At 36.2% G+C, this 21,562-nt stretch overlaps 1 protein-coding gene across 1 annotated transcript in view; it reads left to right on the top strand.

Moving 5' to 3' along the window:
• The first annotated feature begins 10,927 nt into the window (after positions 1-10,927).
• LOC149713635 (uncharacterized) overlaps positions 10,928-21,562 on the top strand; it is a 66,657-nt gene continuing 56,022 nt past the window's right edge. Inside the window, exon 1 of the mRNA XM_089849058.1 lies at positions 10,928-11,173. The gene's annotated coding sequence lies outside the window, so the exon portion shown is untranslated. The remainder of the gene's footprint in view (positions 11,174-21,562) is intronic.

Genomic DNA, 21,562 nt, shown 5'->3' with positions numbered 1-21,562 from the left:
TTGATCTTAATTTTAATTTATAACTTGAAACAATCTTCATTAATAAACGTTTATTTTCGAAACATTAACTTGATCAACTAAAATCAATTTGTAACATATACTTTGAAAAAGCCTTAAAATTGCAAAAGTACACAAAGTCGTTAATTTTTCGTAAAACTATAACATTTTAGAAGTGCAATTACAATTCAACTATGCGAGAGATTTAAACTAGGCCTTAAAAAGCAACATTTATTTAAAATTAATATCAAAGTTAATCCAACTCAATTAAGAACCACCCTATAAATATTAATAATTTTCTGCAAATCAGTTAAAAGATGTTTCCTAAATCCAGTTAGATAGTTTTTAGAGGCGTGCTAAAGTTTTCTTGCAAATACCAAAGACATTTGAAATAACCAACGATTTCATTGCCCTACTTTTATTCGCAATCAAATGTGTCTTCTCATTTCGGAAAAAGAAATTTAATAAATAATGTAGTACATCATTCAGTCACTGCGTCGAAATCCATTACTAAATTGCACAGGGTGCAATTTTAAATGTTTATCATGTCCAAAGTAGTAAAAATGACCTTGAAATCGTCAACGTTCATTTCCGCCGCCGATATCGCGATTTATACCGCGTCGCGTCACGGACGCGGCCGCGATTTATACCGCGCGGTGGCGCGAACGCAAAACTGTCGTGTCTGCAGAAATATTTCAAATTACGCTTCTCGTTTCCAAATTATAAAATATTAGGAAGAAAAAATTAGGAGATTGCTTACAAATTTAGCAGTTGCAATGATTGTATGACAAAGAGGTATTTTAAAATGTAGTATAAATTTCTGATATCTAAATATTTGGTTTATTAACTTTTTAAAGATACGATTTTACTTGTAATTGATTATAGTAAATTAAAATGTGCCCCTTTTGTTCAATTGTATTTAACTTCTTTTGTACCAAGAAAGTTCTTGATACTTACGAATAAGTTCGTAATTGAGAGACAAATATTGAAGTCTTCGCGGTGTCTTTATTTTTTACGGTTTTCATACCTTATAGTTGATAATCTCGTTATAGAAATTTTTTAAGATGGCATATGTTTCAAAAATATTTTGCAAGTATAAACTTCCAAAATTCATTTTTTTAACAATACCTTCTTTGAGAAAGACAAATATTGTAGTATTCGTGGCTTGTTTATCTTTTTCGATGCATAGAAATCATAATCCAAGAGACAAAACGAATTGGCAAACATAAGTTTGCCGTAACTTTTAAGGATTACTGTATGAGTTTTTAAACATCCTAAAATAAATGTTAGAACAATTTATGCCTTATTTTCTATTTAAAGTTATGATTTTACTTGAGCGCCGATTATATTTTTAAATATAAACATCCTTTATCTATCGACGAAATAATCTTCAGGTTTCGATATGACGAAGAATTTTAGTTTGGAATACCCCCTAAAGAAGTAAAACTTTAAACCGACAAATAAATAAAATATCCAAAAATCTATAATTTTTTTATTCTAATACCTTAACAATTCATGACTGAACCTATATTTGTTGTTATTTTTAAGCTTACAAAATATATATTGCAAGACGACCCATTAATACGTAATCTAGAATTATTCTACTACACTTTCAATGGAAAATTACTTTACATTATGAATTGTATTACCCAATTGTGAATCGTTCATACATTTAAAGAAAAACTAGCAAAGAAAAAATTCTACTTATACTTTAAAGCCATTTTATCTTTATATATTAAGTTTCCAAACAAATATATTTTAAAACTAAACTGTAAAAGATTTCTTAATATTTTTTAAATAAATTTCTTTTAAATCTAATATTTTGGGGTCTTGGCCACTTTGTTTGCAACTAGAACATTTACCATAAAATAAAATTCATGAGACTACGTAAAATAGGTATCAAATAACAAGAAAATACATTATTAAGTTCTTGATCATCTTGTTTTCATACGACATGTAGCCTAAAATTGGCTTCTTAAAGAACACATACGTTTTTTATTTTCCCTAATTAGTTTTATATACATAAAAACGGTTTTTTATATAAATTTACCTGAGGATCTTTTATAAATATGCATTTTCATTTTTAAAGTTACGAGTTTACTGAAATATCATTACAGAAATATTTGGTTAAAGATTTGAAATTCTTTTTATTTAAAATCTTTTTATTAAATCTACTATTTGGGTTCTGACTACAACATATCTCTTGAAATAAGATTCATAAAGAACTGTAAAAAAACAAACATTTGTTCTGAATTACTCCGTCTAGAGAGAAAAAGAGATTTTGGGCACAAGTGAAGTTAACTAAAGAGGAGTTGCACCAATTTTGACTACCCAACTCTTTATTATTTTAAATACAAGGAGGACTTCAGGTACTAACAATATAATAATTTATTTATTATCACTGTCAGGTGAAATATTAGTAACCAAACAATATACTCTTCTTCTCCACGTGCCATAAAAAAGGGAAATTTCGAAAACAGAACCTATAACTATTGGTTTCAACCTGGTAAGAAATCAAAATCAAAGGTATCTACGGTGTTAAAAGTCTATAAATTACTAAATCTTTGAGGGGGAGGATCTCTTATAGAAATAAGAAAGGCATTATTTCGGATAAAAGGTCTTTGGGCACTGACAATATATGAAATACTTTCCCATTAGGGACCGTCCATAAACTACGTCACACTCTAATGGGGGGGAGGGGGTTTATAAATTTGTGACGGTCCGTGACAAGGGGGAGGGAGGGGTTCTTCGATGCGTGACGTCACATTTAGCATTGATTTTGTTACGAAGTCAGAAGGAGGCAGATTGGCTCTCTTATGTTATGGAAGAAGAAAGACAACATTCCATAGTCCACCGTTACAATAATTTACCAAAATTGTTATTCCATCATCACTTAAATAGTAGAAAATTTGAGCAATTATCTACTATTTACATCTTTATATAGCCAATTTAAATAGCGCATTTAAAATAAACAGCGTAAACTCTCTTATGTCTATGTTTATTCGCCCCTATTATTTGTGAGGATGAATCAAATCCCCCTGCCGATTGAAATGGTTTCGATTCTTTGGCAAATTTTCTAAATCTCAAGCTCGATTAGTCTGTTTTCGGTGACAGTGTCGAAACCTAAAATTTTGCCCCTTTAACTAAGCTTTATGGAACTTTTTTGAACCTTATAAAAAGCACATCCAGACATTAAAATTCTAAAGGTCAATCAGAGTGAAAAAGCTTAAAACGGAAGAGAACTTGAATTTTCAGCCAAGCAAAATATTTCTGAGAGGGCGGCATATCACTCAAGAAATTAATAAAATTAAATTTGTAAATTAAGACAAATCATAGTGCGGAGGGGGGGAATTAAAGAAATGTGACGTGGTTTTTAGGGGAGGGGTCTGAGAAAAGCGTGACGAAGCGTGATCTGGGGGAACGGGGGGGTCATGAAATGCTTTTTTTCGCGTGACGTAGTTTATGGACGGTCCCTTATCCTTGGCTATTATTGATAAAGTGAAATATTACTAATCAAAAATACTCCAATTCTCTACGTTTTGCCATAAGTGAATCATATTACAGCTCCCTATAAGTACTGGACGTAGGTTATGCTTTAGTAAACAGCGTTTTCTTCCAAGACATCCAAGCCCGCCATCTATAGCTCAGTTTCACAAGTATAGTTTTCCCATTAACCCGGATCTTGAGTTAGGTTAACCTACGGAAGTTCCGGTTGATGATAATGGCTGTCAGACCGCCGTCAGTGTCGTGATTAGTGTGAAGCTTGTTATCGCGTTATAATTTTGTTTTAGAATGGCTTATGTTTCTTTGCTAATTGGGAAAAACGCCTAGGATCAATGTAACTAATTGCAATGCCCAAATTAAAGAGACATCTAAACACGATCTATGTGATGTTAAAAGCACTTAACCGTAAGCGACTAAAACGTTTTGTAAAACTGAAAAATATTGACCAGCATCTTTCGCAAACGGAAACGCTAAAGCATTGAAAAAATTTGTCACACTTAAAAAAGGAAAACAAATTTCTATGTCGACGCACATAACCTTTAATTAGTAATTAATCGGTCCAACTATCCCCAATAAAAACCTTTAGATATAGGTGGAAGCTTAGTGCTGTACTAAGGATACATTAAAAATATTCTAGCATGATGAAGGCAATTTTGATCATTTAATTCATATAATTTCCTTTTCAACACAAGCGTTTAACACATACCTATAGACCGCCAATTGTTTTTTTTAAATCGGAAAAATAATGTGGACTTCTACTATTATTATATTCACAACCCAACACTTTGTATGGAACAACTTGTTTCCTTCCGCGCTCTTCTCTCTCAAACCTTTCCTCATTGGCTACCACTTACTTCCGTTTGCTTGCCCCGCCTATTAAAAATTTCTTTCGCGCCAAAATCATTCCTCTGGTTTAGTTCACAAATTCGCCGCTGCGTTTCACATATACCCTTTTCTCTTCAGTGCTAGGAGACAATGCTGATGCACGGCGATGTTATATCGTCCAGTACTTCTAGGGAGCTGTAATATGATCCACTTCTGGTTTTGCTAACAAAAGTACTCTACTTCACTACTGTTCTAAAAAGGAATTTCGAATAAAAGAGGGGGTCATTATTCAGGACAAACAACGCACCTTCGAATAGACATTTGACATTTTGTTTCTGAAGAATAAACATCTGCAAAATGACTTCTGAAATTTCTAATAAAAGACCTATCGATAATTCAGAATCTATCGTTATTAAAAGAAACAAGGTGAAAGGACGTTTTAAGAAACTTAATTCGAAATTTCATCTAAGTAAAACGCTTTATCTTACATTCGGTCTCTTCGATGATATGGAAATTGAAATTTTTCTTAGTAGAAAAAACCATCTTAAAGGATTTTCTCTACCTCTCGAAACTTGGAAACATTTTATGGAAAAATAGACTGATATATATCAATTACTAACTTCGAATCCTGATAAAAAACTAAAGAATTTAAAAATTTAGAGGATAAGACAGAACAGAATTATATTAAACTTAACGCGTCTTTCGACAGTAAAATTTTTACTTTTCAAGAAATCGAAGATTTTCATTTTAAAATATCCCCTATAGAAGTCCTTACTTTAAACAGACAAATACCTAATATAACGAAACATTTAGAACTTTTAAAGTGTAATACTTTACCTATGCAATGTATGATTGAAACTGTATACTAAATTCTTTTCAAACTTAACAAATATATATTCGAAGACGAACCGTTCACGAATCATTCTAAGAGCACTTAAACGAATTACTAAATTATATTATGAATTATATACCCCTACGGAAACAATTCATAAATTTAAAGACACCTTAGAAAAGAAAAAATGCAAGTGTACTTTAAAACCATTTAACCTTCATAGCTTAATAATTTCCCAACAAAAATATTTTAAAACTAAATTGGAAAAAGATTTGTAAATCTTGTGAAAATAGATTTTCTTTAAATTAATATTTGGGTCTTGACCATCTTGTTTTTTGACTACAACATACCCTTTTAAATAAGATCCGTAAGGAAAAAATCTAAGCTTAAAGAGTACCCCTCTCGACTCGAAGGACATCACAATTTTCCCTCAAAAAGGGTTGACCATACCGTCATCCAAGCTAGTCGTCCAAGATACCATCGCGCGTGTAAACGAAGTGAGGAGAAGGGAGGGGGGGGGGTTGTATCGCGTATTATCGTAATGGTGAGTCGCCCAAGACACAAACTCGTGTATAAACTAAATAAGGAGGAGAGGGGTTACGTATCGAGTAAATATCAAAAAATCGCCTAAAAATGTTTTTTGGTTTATTTGTTTTTAATGGTATTTTATGTCTATAATATATTTATTTTTTCGTAAAAGGTTTGTTGTTGTAAAACATTTTTTTTCATTTGTATTTCTTAAGGTGACGATTTTACTTTAAATTGTTATGTGAAAGTTATTACGTCTTGATATTTGTATTGAATACTATGAAATTCATTATTTATTGATTCTTACATCGTGTAATTTTATTATTTATTTATATTTGTACTGTGTACAACAATATTTTGGTGTTTACGTAATCTCTAATCTAATTAAATTTCAATGCGTCAAAATATATATTTGGTGTATCCTAACCAATGTTTACCCAAATAAAAATTTGAAAAGAATTTATAAGCAATATTTTCTTTCCAAAGGATAATAATAAAAAAAATTAAAACTTATATTGGGGTCTTGTCCATCTTGTTTTTTCCACTACAACATACCCTTTTAAACAAGATCCGAAAAGAAAAATTCTAAGCTTATGGAGTACCCTCTCACCCCGAAGGAAATCATGACGATGCCACCCTCTAGCTGCAAAAAATATCTTTCCCTATAAACCCAAAAAGATTTTCGCTCTGAAATATATTTTCCCTGTAGTATCAATTGGTATGAAAAAGTGGTCGCCCAGTTTGGGGGCTCACTGAAAAAGTGACCGTCCAAAACAACTCGCGTCTCATAACTTCCCCTTCCCTCGCACTCTCTACGGCGACTCCTTACATGTTGAAGCTGTCAAAATTAGTTACCTAATAATACCTTTCTTTGAATTTGCCATCATGTCAACAATAAAAACAGTAAATACGTTATTATTTCGTGTAAAAGGAACAGTTTCCTACAAACGATAAATTACTAGCCCTTAAAAATACGCCTCTTTCGAATTTGTCAATATGTAAACAGTGAAGAAAAGGGAGGGGAACTTGAAATTAAAGAGGTCCGGTAATTATTGGTTGTGAACAAATCGTAACCAAAGGGATGTACCGGTATTTAGGGGGATCTCTAATTCAGAATAAGAACTTTAGTCGAATAAAAGGTGTTCTTTGGGAACTGACAATACATAAATTACTTTCCCCCAACCTATTATTGCCTAGTAAAATAACCAAAAATACTCTTCTTCTCTACGTGTTAAGAAAAGGGGAATATTGAATAAAAGAGGACAGCTAATTATTGGTTGTCAACAAGGTGAAATGAAAAGGAATTTACCAACGTTTAAACAAGGTTGACCATACCGACATCTAGCGGTGAAAAAAAATATCTTTCCCTATAAACCCTAAAAAGAGTTTCGCCTCTAAAATATATATTTTCCCTGTAACACCACATGGGGGGAGGGGTGGATGAAAATATGGTCGTCCAGGTTCCCTATAAACCCGAAAAAGATTTCCCTATAACACCAAATGGGGGTCAGCAAGGGGGGTCGCAGAAAAAGAGTACAAAAGGGGGGAGGGGAGGGGGTACATGTGGCGTATAAACCAAATGGGGTCGGCAAGGGGGGTCGCAGGGACTCGAGTGGCGTATACTGCCAAAATGGGGGAGGGGGAGGGGAGGGGTTACATGTGGCGTATAAACCAAATGGGGTCGGCAAGGGGGGTCGCAGGGACCCGAGTGGCGTATGCTGCCGTATTATTCTCTGGCATATATCTATTTAAGAAATGTGTTTAGTTCTTTGTATGTTAGCTCTTTATGCACAGACCCAATTCGTTAAAAGGTATGGGAACTTTTAATTTCATTTCATATGTGATATTGAAAATGGTTCAAAAGTACACTTTCGAGTTTCATATTTCGAAATATGAAGTTTCTAATTTAATTGAGAAATAATTTCTACACCTAAAATGAATTTAAAATCGTCAATGTTCAGTTTGAACATTCCTGTTATAATAAGCCTAGACATAAAAAGTTATATTTCTTAGGTCTATATCTAAAATGCTAATGTTATCTTATCTTTCCTACGCCTAATTCTGAGTTTAACCGTTATCACTGTTAGATTAAATTGATTATCAATATAAAGCCCAACAATCTATTCGGTATGGTCCCATTTCTCCCAATTCTGTGTTTCCCAAAATAAATTTTTATCCCAAACTTTCTGATTCCCAGTTCTCCCAATCTTATATTTCCCAATCGGAATTTTTATCCCAAACTATTCAATTCTCATTTCTCCCAATAGAATGGTTACGTCTAATATTTTATGCTGCAAAGGGTTGCTTTCAAAACGACTTTGATTATTTTTAATGCGAATAGGCAAATAGCTTAGGTTAGGTTAGTAATATTTTATAAATCATTAAACTATGGTACGCCTTTTCCAAAATATACGTTTAGCTTCATTGACTTCTCAAATAATATGCCTTTTCCAAAACATTACTGTTATGATAGGTTAGGTTAGATTAGGTTAGGTTTGGTTAGGTTAGGTTAGTAATATTTTATAAATCATTAAACTATGGTACGCCTTTTCCAAAATATTGACGTTTAGCTTCATTGACTTCTCAAATAATATGCCTTTTCCAAAACATGACTGTTATGATAGGTTAGGTTTGGTTAGGTTAGGTTAGTAATATTTTATAAATCATTAAACTATGGTACGCCTTTTCCAAAATATTGACGTTTAGCTTCATTGGCTTCTCAAATAATATGCCTTTTCCAAAACATTACTGTTATGATAGGTTAGGTTTGGTTATGTTAGGTTAGGTTAGTAATATTTTATAAATCATTACACTATGGTACACCTTTTCCAAAATATTGACGTTTAGCTTCATTGACTTCTCAAATAATATGCCTTTTCCAAAACATTACTGTTATGATAGGTTAGGTTTGGTTAGGTGAGGTTAGTAATATTTTATAAATCATTAAACTATAGTACGCCTTTTCCAAAATATTAATGTTTAGCTTCATTTACTTCTCAAATAATATGCCTTTTTCAAAACATTACTTTTATGTTAGGTTAGGTTAGGTTAAATAATTATCCTGCCAATGTAAAATATATCATTGTTAATAAAACAAAAAAATTCTCTTTGAACTTATTAACATTTGTTTTATGCTGAATTGGGACAATAGAAATTGGGGGAAAAGACATAGTGTTGGGTCAAATGGGATTGGGAGATATGGGAATTGGGAGAAACGGTTTGGGTTAAACGGGAGTAAATCAGATAATCGACGTGGAAGAAGTTAGTAGAAAAACAAGTTGGGAAGACCAAAATTTTACCTCTCCGTGTGGAGAAGATTATATAAACTTAAGTATCCAATGAAAACGTCAACGTTTTGTCCTCATCCTTTCCCGCGCTTTGCGCTTTCACATTTCATCCTTACTCTCAACATTATCTTCCTCCATTTTACATACAAAAATCAAATACTCACAAAAAGAAGCGGCAAAAACCTGCTGGCTCTTTACAACCACTTAATTTGACTTAATATCCAACTTCCAAACACAAATTCTCAAGAATGGCTCCCGCAAATTTAAAAGGTCTATTTTCGACTAGGTGGGCGTATCTGATTAGATTTAAAATTATATATTTTTGAAATTTTTGGTCTGACTGTTATCTAAACCTAGATGGTTTTCAGTCAAACAAACAAGGAGGATAAACACAATAGTGGAAGCTTCAGTCTTGTTTAGAACATGTAAAACAATTATCATCTCTGCAAATATCTTACACATGTCTTTTTTACTAATGTCTAACCGTTTGGATTTTTCTAAAGCAATCTTAGCACCAAACAATATTTTTTGATTCAAAATGAATGTTTTATATTCTTATTAAGAATAAAACAAGAGGATAAAAAAGGTCTGTCCTCTCGTAATTTTTTAAGCTTTTATCATGATTACTCTATACAACAGTAACAAGGAGTATAAACCCATTAGTGGAAGCAGTATTTTTTTTTCCTAAACAATCTCGCTAATGTTTATCCTCTCTATACTTCGCTAAAAACGTATTACTCCTACGTAAAATATTAATAGACATTATTAATGAAGGAGCGCAATATTATCCATATTTTCATTTCATATACAGAGAAAAGAAATTATTGTGTTTCTGAGAGGAGCTTCCCATTTTTATTGTTGTTTTGAAAAGTATATCGCAATGCACGGGCCTTGATAGATATAGGAGGCAATGAAGGAGATATATCGAATGCACGGGTCTTGGTAGATATAGGAGGCAATGATAATCTCTCTCTTTGCACGAGAGGTTTATCTTTAATATTTAAATAAATATAATTACTTTTAATTATTTTAATCATCAATAATTATCATTAATAATAGTTAAATCGTTTAAAATAAAGTTATACCTATTATCTTCTCAAACTTTTCTAATATTGACGTTTAAATTGAAGCGTACCCCTATTACCCGATTCTTTTAAAATTTTGGTATATATATAGGAATCGTTTTCCTTATAATAGTAAGGAAAAAGCGCAATTGCGAAAACCTTTGATGGCGATCCCACCTTTGGGATGCTAGACGTTTCTCGTAACCCTAGCTGATCGCCGCGTATATCCTTAAACCAAACGATGATAATGGAGTATAAGCCAATGATACAGATTGGTGTCTATGTTGAATAGACGGAAGACCAGTGGATGGTGGTGGTAGAAGCCAATGATACAGATTGGTGTCTATGTGGAATAGACGGAAGACCAGTGGATGGTGGTGTTGGAAGCCAGAAAAGTACCAGCCTGGTGTTCATGTGGGATGGACGAAGACCAAACATGGTGGTATGAAAACTCAAGTATAGAGTAGCCAACGGAGAGAAATACAATTTTCCAAATTTCTATGAACTGTAAATGCGGTCCGGAGATTGGGAACACCTTTGCTCCGATACGCAAACTGCGAACGCGGTCACGTGGGTGTAACAACGGACAGACAGACACACAGACAGACACGGCCGTAACAGAACCTCTCCTGGACTACGTCACACGGAGAGGTAAAAATAAAGAGGTATTATATTTGTTGAGATTCTAACCGAATTTGGTCTATTTCCTTTTAAGATCGTAACACTAAAATAAGCCTGGCTGTGATTTACCCTTTTTCCCCAGGCTGATTTTACCCCACGCGCCATAGGCGAAAGGAAAAATCTACATGGGGCCCACGTGACCCCAGTCCGAAAAAGTTAACGAGGGGACAGAGGAGGGATGAGAGAGGCAGAAAATTTCTAGAGGCCGATCGAGTAACAAAGCGAGCGAGGCGACAAAGCCCCTGCGGGAACGCGTCCGAGATATACTTTAACTCGGTTGAAAAACTTAAAAGTGCGGGAAATAATATGGCCGTGTGAGATATACAATAAACTCTTTAATAAACTGAGGAGACGCGAGAACAATAAACTCTTAAACAAACGGAAGAGACGCGAGATGCGCCGTTAGAAAAATGAAGAAACCAACTGGAGCCCTAAGCCACGAAAAGGGCACAAATGTGAGTCAGAATGAACTTTATTAAGGGGTAACCAGCCAGGCTCCCAAAAATTAACTTATTGTTTTATTATATCCGCAATGAATATGTTTTATGTTAATAAATGGTATATATTAATTGATTTCTACCAGAGTCGAACCTGCCTTAGAATTTACTTTAGCTATAAGCATTAATGAGAGCATTTATTTATTACTAAAATTTAACTTAACTAAATGAAATAGAAAGCAGTAGGAAAAATGTCTCATTTTGGAGGTCGGTGTCCGGGATTATAAAAAGACTCTCCCAGAAGTAAATTAGTGTAAACTTAATCATGCCCCATTTCGATCAAATATTGGTCAAAATTACATAGTGATTGTTCATCGTGGTATTAAGTCCATGATTATTTTAGGGTTACAAAACGTAATCATAAGCTTAGTATGAAAACTTAAGATTTAAATACTGTTTACTCTCGATTAACTGATCCACCTAGAATTTTTGAGGTTACGCATTTCCTTTGGGTAAGGGTGTGGCGGTGCAATTAAGTTAATCGTAGAGTTCCATTATTTTTTTGTGCCCAAAAAGGTATTAGTCTTTTTCAATACAAAATTTTGAGGGTCAAACTTTAATTATTGTTGATTTCTGTTTATTGCTTATAATTTTTGGGGGTCAAAATTTTAGCTACTATTACTATTAAAACCACCTGGGTCATTTTTTTTTATTCTAAATTTGAAAGAAAGTTTTCTTAGAAAATTATCCCCATTGAGTTCGTTTTGGAATTTCTTCAAAATTTCGCTTATTCACGCTCTATTGTATATTTATTATTGTGGTTTCGTGGGTAAAGAGGTAGAAGCTTAGGATTAACCTAAGAACTTTAGGCCCATTCACGACACCAGCCTCCCCCATTTTAGTCGACAAACCAGTTGCGACACTTGTTTTCGAAAGCTTAAGAATTTTGAGAGAAACGAGCGTGCAGAACGCCGTAAATCCCCTCTACCCCCTATGGTGAAGCGTAAGGTAACTTTAAAAACAAGAATTCCAAATATTTCTCGTACAATGGCATCGAGTATGAATTCACCTAGTTCGGGGAATCCCCCCGTAGCGCAAGTCGATAATAGTTCATCCACTATCTCGATTGCCAGTAACCCACCTGCTTCTCCAATTTTCAATACTAACGTTTCTACGAAGAGTAACCCTTTGTTAGTTTTGGGTGTGAACAGCCCCTTGCCTCCATGTACAATGGCAAACGCTTCCACAGTGGCGCCAATTTTAGTTAATCCCACCTTGGTAAACACGACCACGAGCTTAGCCTCTAATACGAGTACTGTACCTACTGTAGCTTCCTCAATGGTTAGTGTTCAACAACTACAACCTATGGTTTCCAATACAGCTACAACCTATTGTTTCCAATACAGCTACCCAACAGGCTCCTGCTAATGATCCTATGATGTTAGCTATACAACAGCAAATGCAAGCTCTCATGCAACAGGTCGCGTTTTTTTAACCAATCAATTAGCTGCTGCACAGCAAGCTGGCCAATTGGCGGTCCCAATTAATACGTCAGGTCCCAACCAAGTGAACCTGCCCGTTACAACAAATGTTGTAACAAACCCAACTACTCCTGTAGTTCCAATAATTAACCCTACTCTACCACCCCAGGTACCAGTAGTGAATCCTTTTTCTGGTGTAAACAATGCACCAATTAATAATAACGTACTAGCACAAACGCCATTTCCCTTTAGTGCGTCACTACCAGGTTCCAGTATCGGTTCCGCCCCTTCGATTCCTATGTTAGGCTCGAATTCAGTGCACAGTCAGGGTGGCTTGCCCACATCGTGGGTTCCCTCGGTTCAACTACCGACTTTTTCAGGTGCAACAACGGGTTTAGGAGTCAAAGACTTTTTAACAAAGGCCCGTCAGATCTTTGTAAGCAGGGATTGCCCCGAAGACATTTTTGTTAAGTGATGGATACCCAGCATGCTCTCGGGATCCCCTTTCGAGTGGTTTGAAACCCAAAATTCATTCCGAAACTTCTCAGATTTTTCGAACTCTCTTAAAGCGGAATACGAATTAGAAACTGACGACGACTACATTTATGAACAAATAGATAGGCGATCTCAAAAGTCAGGAGAAAGTCCAGCCAATTACGGCGAGGCTATATTAACCCTCATTAGAAAATTATCCGAGCCCCCATCCGATAGGGAGCAAGTACGGTTGGTTCGTAAAGGTTTGGACCCAGAAACGAAGAAATTATTGTCTACAAATTCCTATAGCCGCCCCATATTGACCCTTCTAGCCAAGATAAAGCACCTTTTGTGACACACCGAGGCTTATATCGCCCAAAAGTATCAATGTTTGGGTTATGCAACGCGCCAAGCACATTCCAGCGCATGATAGACAGACTTTTCGCCCACTAAAGGATGAAAGTGTTACGGCCTATTTAGATGATTTAATTATAATCTCAAGTAGTTTCGAAAACCATCTCGAAACCATATAAAAAGTATTTAGTACCCTGCTAGAAGCGGGTTTAACAATTAAAGCCAGTAAGACGAAATTCTGCGCTACTGAAACTAAATTATTAGGGCATATTGTAGGAGAGGATGGCATTAAGGTAGACCCTGACAAGACAAACTCCATAAGTAATCTACCTCCGCCGACTACTGTCAAAACTCTCCGGTCATTCATAGGAATGGCCGGCTACTATCGACGATTTATCAAAGGTTTCGCAGCCCAGGCTTCCCCGTTAACAGCGCTATTATATAAAGATGTCCCATGGACATGGGGGGAAGCTCAAGACAATGCGTTTGAAAAATTAAAGTCCGCTTTAATTTCGGCACCAATATTAGCTGCCCCTGACTTCTCCCAGCCCTTCTTAGAGGAGTGTGACGCGTCTACTACCGGCCTTGGGGCGGTATTGTTACAAAAACGCCACGGTAAACGTCATGTCATCCAATATTTTAGGGACACCTTATCCGATACGGAAAGGAAGTACTGCACGACCGAGCGGGAAGCTATGGCAGTTGTCTACGCACTAAAAAAGTTTCGCCCCTATCTCGAGGGTGTACATTTCGAAATTTACACTGACCACTCCGCTCTCGTATGGTTATTAAAAACCCCAGACCCTACGGGAAAATACGCACGATGGTACGCTCAAATTCAGGCGTTTGATTTTCGCGTCCATCACATACCGGGAGACAAAAATGTCTTGGCTGATGCCTTATCCAGGTTACCTCCGACCCCGGAAGCTGAACAGGTCACGAGTTCGGTGTCCACCCCCGAAAGTGGTGTATTGGCCGTGGCTTCCGCAATACCAGCTGAGCCCGTAGAATTCTCCGCCGAACTGGTCAAAAGCGAACAACAGAAAGACGAACGATTATCCGTCTTTATTACTAGTTTGCTGGCAAATAACCCGAAACCCCCGTCATCCAAGAAAGATGAAGCAATTTTAAATAAATGCAAAATGATTGACGGTGTTTTGCATCGCCTCCCCAAAGACGAGAACTAAAAAATTTGGGTTCCAGAAACGTTACACCCCACCGTTTTAAAATTATCTCATGATATACGTGTGTTTGGTCACTTGGGCAATCTGAAAACTTCGCGACGCATGCGCGAGCGCTTTATATGGGATGGGATGACACGGGACGTAAAAGAGTACGTTAAAACCTGTGATGCTTGTCAAAAGCATAAACCTATGCAACAAGCCCCAGCCGGACTTATGAAGTCCGCAACCTTGACAGATCCATGGACAGTGATATCCATTGATTTGAAAGGCCCATACACCCCAAGTAAACGCGGTTTCACCCAACTGTTAGAAGTCACTGATACAATGACAAAATGGGTAGAAATCTTTCCCCTGCGTCGTGCCACTACGAAAGCCGTAGTTAATGTCCTGGTCGACCAAGTCTTTACGAGGTTTGGCCTTCCACGTACCATAATATCAGATAATGGTAGACAATTTGTAGGAAAGATAATGAGGGATACTTGGAAATTATTAGGTGTACGTTATAGGTTTACTTCTTATTATTCCCCTCAGTCAAATCAGACTGAAAGTGTCAATAGGACTTTGTCCACTCTAATCGCAACATATGTTGGGGAAAATCACAGAGATTGGGACGTTGGTATATCTCAATACGCCATGGCGTTGAGAACCACTCATCACGAGTCAACTGGTTTCAGTCCAGCTTTCTTAAATTTCGGTCGTGAGCTCCGTACCCAGGCAGACATTAGCACGACAGCCTCTACTGAGGACGAAATAGATCCCAATAAGCTAAACTCCTACACTCTTTCCCTCAAGGACACCATTGATGGTGCCCTAGCCCAAGCTCGAGTAAATATTGAAACTCAGCAGCAACGTCAGGCAAAATATTACAATAATCATCATCGCGATGTTGAATTTAATGTGGGAGATACTGTTCTAAGACGAACTCATTTCCTATCGAACGCTGGGGCCAACTTTCCCATTAGTGAAGGTCCCTATATTATTGCTCAAAAATTATCCCCTTTGACTTATAGACTCAAGGGCACAAAAGGTAATCGAATTTTTAGGGGACTTATTATATCAGAGACCTTAAGTCTTATAGTGAGCGAAATGCCACTGAAATTTCTGGGCCCCAGTCTGTCGAGAGTACTAGTTCCGAGATTGACCCTAGTGAGGTGATATCACCCATAGACGACGAGCGTCACGCAACCCGAAAGTGCGAGTAGCGTAATTAGTGAGGATGAGTCTTCGGACAATGTTACTGATGATGAACAATCAACCCCTAACTTACGTAGCCTTCGGCTCCGTGACCCTCCTACTGGTAGGGCCATTTGTTAAAATATTATATTTTTGATGTCTGGGAGAGGGTCTCCTACGGACCTTCATGTCATTTTTTATGACCATAGTGTATAATGCGCAATGTATCTAGATGTTAGTTTCAATTTGCTGTAACTTAACGGTTAAATGTCTACACAGAAAAAACAACGTTTAGGTTTTGAGCACATCCATTTGATTTAAACATGTTGAAAATCTAAACCCCTAGATTTGACGTACGAAAACTAAACACCAACTAGTACCAATGGGTGTAATAGCTAAACATATAAAAACTAAACACAACAGCGCATTGAAAGCCTTTAAAAACACGTTTAAAATCTAAACTTATCGTAAAGTGGACATAAACCGAAACGCCAGGGTTTAAACGTGTTCAAAACCTACTCTAGGTGTAAAGGATATAAACATATTGACGTCATGTAGTTAACTCGAGCATCTGAGGAAGAATAATTAATATTTTATTTTGTGAATCGGTTTTAACCCCTTCTCATGCCGAGAGGCAAAGGTTCAGAAATTTGCGAATGGGGTACATTCATTCGCTGGTGCTTGACACGTCAAAAGTCAGAATTTACTCACAAAATAGCCATATTAGAACTTCGCCCATATTTAGTAAATAAATAAAATTTTAATTTTATATTAGTTTGGTTTATAACTGGGTTTAATTTTGAGTTATGAATTCTAATTTTAGAAAAGTGTTGCTCATTAAACGGTTTGACTCACGCTAAAATTGCCTTCAAAAATGTTTCAGTGGCCATTTTTGTTGTGAACTGTAAGTTTAGATCAGAGGTTTAGTACATATAACCGATCAAAATATATTATTTGTTATCTTGGCGTACCAACGTAAAAACATCAAAATGGGGTTTTCTATTAAAAATCAAGACGATTCTAAACTTGCAAATGAGTGTATAGAATATGTTTACACTTTTTTTAAGCCTTTCTAGGCACCTGGGACCGGTCAGTTCAAGGTTTTTGCTAGGGGACGACCACGTTGACGGTTTTACCATTACCAGGGTACTTATATTTGTACGCGGCGATCGGCTAGGGTTACGACAAACGTCTAGCCTTCCAATATTAATTATATATTTATTTTAATATTTAAGATAATCTTGTTTGTCAATTCAAAATTAATACGGAAAGAGTTAAAAAGCAGTTTATGTTTTTGTCTGTGTGTGTCCGCCCGGTGTTACACTAGCGCGCTGCGTTAGCAGTTCGCTTTGCTTTGATGTGTAAAGAAATCCTACAGAACCTTAATATTCACTTTTTCCATAATATAAAGTGAATATGTGCAAATATTTTTCGTAACTACGATGCATTTAGTACTTTTCTAGCTTTAAAGCTCTGTTTCCTTTTCATATTCCAAGGATATTTTTTAATATTATTATTTGAAATTGCTGTTTATATATTACTTAAGCTATACTACATCTGTATATAGAATAATCCTTGCTATACAGATTTCAAGAAGGAAGCTTAGGCCTGGACTCAATCGGGAAAATCAAGTATTATCCGCAATAGGCTTAGTGAGCCAAAGAGCAAATAATTGAGACCTGAGGTGAACTAAACTGTGGGTTTTTATTGTCGTGTCTGTAATGAAGGGACATTAACGGTTCAGAGTGAGCCGAAAGTTAATTACACGTTTAAATAATCAGGTTTAGATTTAATAATAGAAGAATGCATCATTGCGGCAATTAGATCAGTGAAAGGGCTAATAATTAGATCAGTGAAAGGGCTAATCGTTATCGGGTTATAGCTTAGAAGTTTTCATTATTATTGTGCGTATTGACTTTCAGTGCGTCTAAAGCCTAGTTCACACCTGGTGAATTGAGCAGCGAACGGAGGAGCGAACTGAAGGCGCGAATTAGTAAGCGAATAGATCCAATCGAATGAGGGAGCGAAGAGCTGTCACACTAGGCGAATTGAGGGACGAAATCTCCAAAATGATACCTGTAGGGGGTGCTATATTGGCGGGAAAATCAGAAAGATTGGCTGGTTTGTCTTTTTTCATCATTTCCAATGGATGATAGAATGATAGAAAGAAGGTGCTTGCATTGCATTGGGGTAGAATTTTTGTAGCTAGAGGATGAACTTAATACACCAGCCAATAAAAAATCAAAAAACTGTATGGGATTTGATTAAGCTTCGTAAACTATTGCAGAAATTACGAATGAATGATAGAGCCAATTATAGGAAGTGGTTGAGAACGACTCCGACAACATTTAAGAGTTTATTGCAAATGGTGGGTCCATATATTCAGAAGAACGACGCAATTTTGCCAGAAAGCATTCCGCCCGGTGAACGTCTTGGTCATGCTTAAGGCCAAGTATATTTGGATGAAAGAAAGAAAGAAAAAATCTTCTTTGGTCGCTCGCTAGAAAATAGATTTTTGGGCGATAACAGATAAGAGCTGAGCAGCGAATAAAAAGGCCTTCTACCCACCCACATTTTATACGGGCAAAGCTGACCTATTCGCTCGTAAAAATAGTTTGGAAACTATTCCGGGCGAACGGGGTGAACGAATGGCCAAAACTATGTCAGACTAGGCGAACGGACGAGCGAACTGTTCGTGACGGGCTATTCGCTCCTCCGTTCGCTCCTCAATTCGCCAGGTGTGAACCAGGCTTAACTACAAGTCAGCTTTGGTGATATTTAACGTTAACACTCATGTTGGAAAACTAAGAAAATCGTTGAGGTGAAATGAGACAGTAGTGTTTATACTGCTAACCAGTTGTGAATGTAGCTATAAGAATATAGGGTTAACAGTTGAGTCGTAGACAATTGGGCCTTTTCAAACACATAAAGGTTATATCTCTCCAAAATCTATACACTTCATTTCCTGTTTTTTCCCATTTACTGATTTAAATGTGTCCAAGACATATCTTTATTGGATGTAAATGTCGTCTGCTTTACTATATATTCGCTATGCTTGGAATACTGCTTTAATAATTCGTAAATTTTTACTTCAAAAAAGAGAAATGATTCTATATCTAGGTTAATAGGTTTGTAGTAGTAGTAATCCTCCTCTTGACTCGGAGAGGTAATATTTTGGTTTTACCAACTTGTTACACTAGTGCATCGCGTTAGCAGTTCGCCTCGTGTAAAGAAATCCTACAAAACCTTAATATTTTCTTTTTTCATAATTTTAAAGTAATATATAGATTTATTTTTCGTAATTTCGATGCCTTTGGTAGTTTTGTAGCTATAAAGATCCGGTTTCTTTTGATATTCCAAGAATAATTTTTATATTATAATTTGAAATAGTTGTTTATATATTAATTAAGCTTTACCACATCTGTATATTAACGTTGGAAAAATACATGCGGGTTAGACATAAGCGTTTTCAATCTGAACGCGTTTCAAACATAAACGTTTTCAATCTAAACGCGTTTGAAACAAACGTTTTCAATCCGAACGCGTTTCAAACAAACGTTTTCAATCCGAACGCGTTTCAAACATAAACGTTTTCAATCCGAACGCGTTTGAAACATAAACGTTTTCAATCCGAACGCGTTTGAAACATAAACGTTTTCAATCTGAACGCGTTTGAAACATAAACGTTTTCAATCTGAACGCGTTTGAAACATAAACGTTTTCAATCTGAACGCGTTTCAAACATAAACGTTTTCAATCTGAACGCGTTTGAAACATAAACGTTTTCAATCTGAACGCGTTTCAAACATAAACGTTTTCAATCTAAACGAGTTTCAAACATAAACGTTTTCAATCTGAACGCGTTTGAAACATAAACGTTTTCAATCTAAACGCGTTTCATACATAAACATTTTCAATCTAAACGCGTTTGAAATATAAACGTTTTCAAATTTCAATCTCAACGAGTTTAAAACATAAACGTTTGCAATCTCAACGAGTTTAAAACATAAACGTTTGCAATCTTAACGCGTTTGCAACATAAACGTTTTCGATCTTAACGCGTTTGAAACATAATCGGTTTCAGTCTAAACGCGTTTCAAACATAATCGGTTTCAATCTAAACGCGTTTCAAACATAAACGTTTTCAATCTAAACGCGTTTGAAACATAAACGTTTTCAATCTAAACGCGTTTGAAACATAATCGGTTTCAGTCTAAACGCGTTTCAAACATAATCGGTTTCAATCTAAACGCGTTTGAAACATAATCGTTTTCAATCCAAACGCGTTTGAGACCTAAACGTTTTCAATCCAAACGCGTTTGAGACCTAAATGTTTTCAATCCAAACGCGTTTGAGACCTAAATGTTTTCAATCCAAACGCGTTTGAGACCTAAATGTTTTCAAAACAAACGCGTTTGAAACATCATCGGTTTCAATCTAAACGCGTTTCAAACATAAACGTTTTCAATCTAAACGCGTTTGAAACAGATACTTTTTCAATCTATGCGCGTTTCAAACTTAAACGTTTTCAATCTAAACGCGTTTGAAAAATAAAAATTTCAGAACTAAACGCGTATAGGCTGGGCTCGTGTTTAAAAAGGCGTTGCATTTTCCCGTTTAGGAAAACGTTTAGAATCTAAACATCGTTTTTTCTGTGTAGGTAGTCTCACCTCGGTGCCGTAACTGCCGTTGTAGTTGGGGAAATTTCCCGCGCTGATTGGTTGCTGCTGCGGTACCATGTTTTGTTGGCTTGGCCCGATGACCGGAACTTGATGACTAGCTGAAGGCGAAGGCTGGTTGTTGGACGCCGAGTTTTGCGTCGGGAGTGGCGGCTGAATTGGCGCCGGATTTTGCGGTATTATTGCGGGCAATCCTGCCGGTAAGGCTGACTGAGGGACCATCGGAGGCGCCAGTGGGTTTAGGGTTGAGACGTTGTAAACCGTTGACGTCGAATAGTTGGACGTCGCGTTGGTTTGGGTGGCGGTCTGCTTCCTCTGGATTATCCGCTGTGTTTTTCTCCTTAAGTCGGATATCTCCTCCCTTTCTTAAGATCGCCTCTTCTATCTCCTTTTCCATTTCTTGGTCATCTTCAATTAGGGCCTCGACACGTGCGTCAATTTTAATGAGGTCTTCTTCCTTTTCCGCCAAACTGGATAGCGCGTCTTCTAAGTCATCCACACTCGTATTTGGATCATTAATCAACGTTTTAATTTGATTTATTTTTCTAGTCGCGGCACTTCGCGTACTTTTCCTATTTGCTTTTGCTAGTTGTAAAGCGTTTTTAGTGGTCGTGTTAGTTGCTCCTCCGGTAGGCGCTCTCGTTCGTCCGTCCGGTACCGATGTTTTGGTGTTCGACTCCGACACGTTCACAGAAAAAACAACGTATAGGTTTTGAGCACATCCATTTGATTTAAACATGTTGAAAATCTAAACCCCTAGATTTGACGTGCGGAAACTAAACACCAACTAGTACCAATGGGTGTAATAGCTAAACATATTAATAAAAAATGTCTTCGTGGACAAAGACTTGAAAAAGTAAATGATAAGAGAACAAAATGGAATGACCGAAGCAACAGATATTAAACTTTTTCTTTAAAGACATGATTATAAAACATCAATTATTTGAAAAAAAATACTTATCTTCGTTTTTTTCACCAAAATTACATTTGCATTGTTTTCGAAAGACAGATTATTCATTCTATATATCCTTTGTGGTATTAACAGTTTTCGAATGAAAAGGA

The sequence above is a fragment of the Phalangium opilio genome, unplaced genomic scaffold, assembly GCF_054372755.1.
Source record: "Phalangium opilio isolate 3A_F unplaced genomic scaffold, DU_Popi_V2 ptg000009l_1, whole genome shotgun sequence".
NCBI lineage: Eukaryota > Metazoa > Arthropoda > Arachnida > Opiliones > Phalangiidae > Phalangium > Phalangium opilio.
This window is presented reverse-complemented; position numbering and strand designations above follow the sequence as displayed.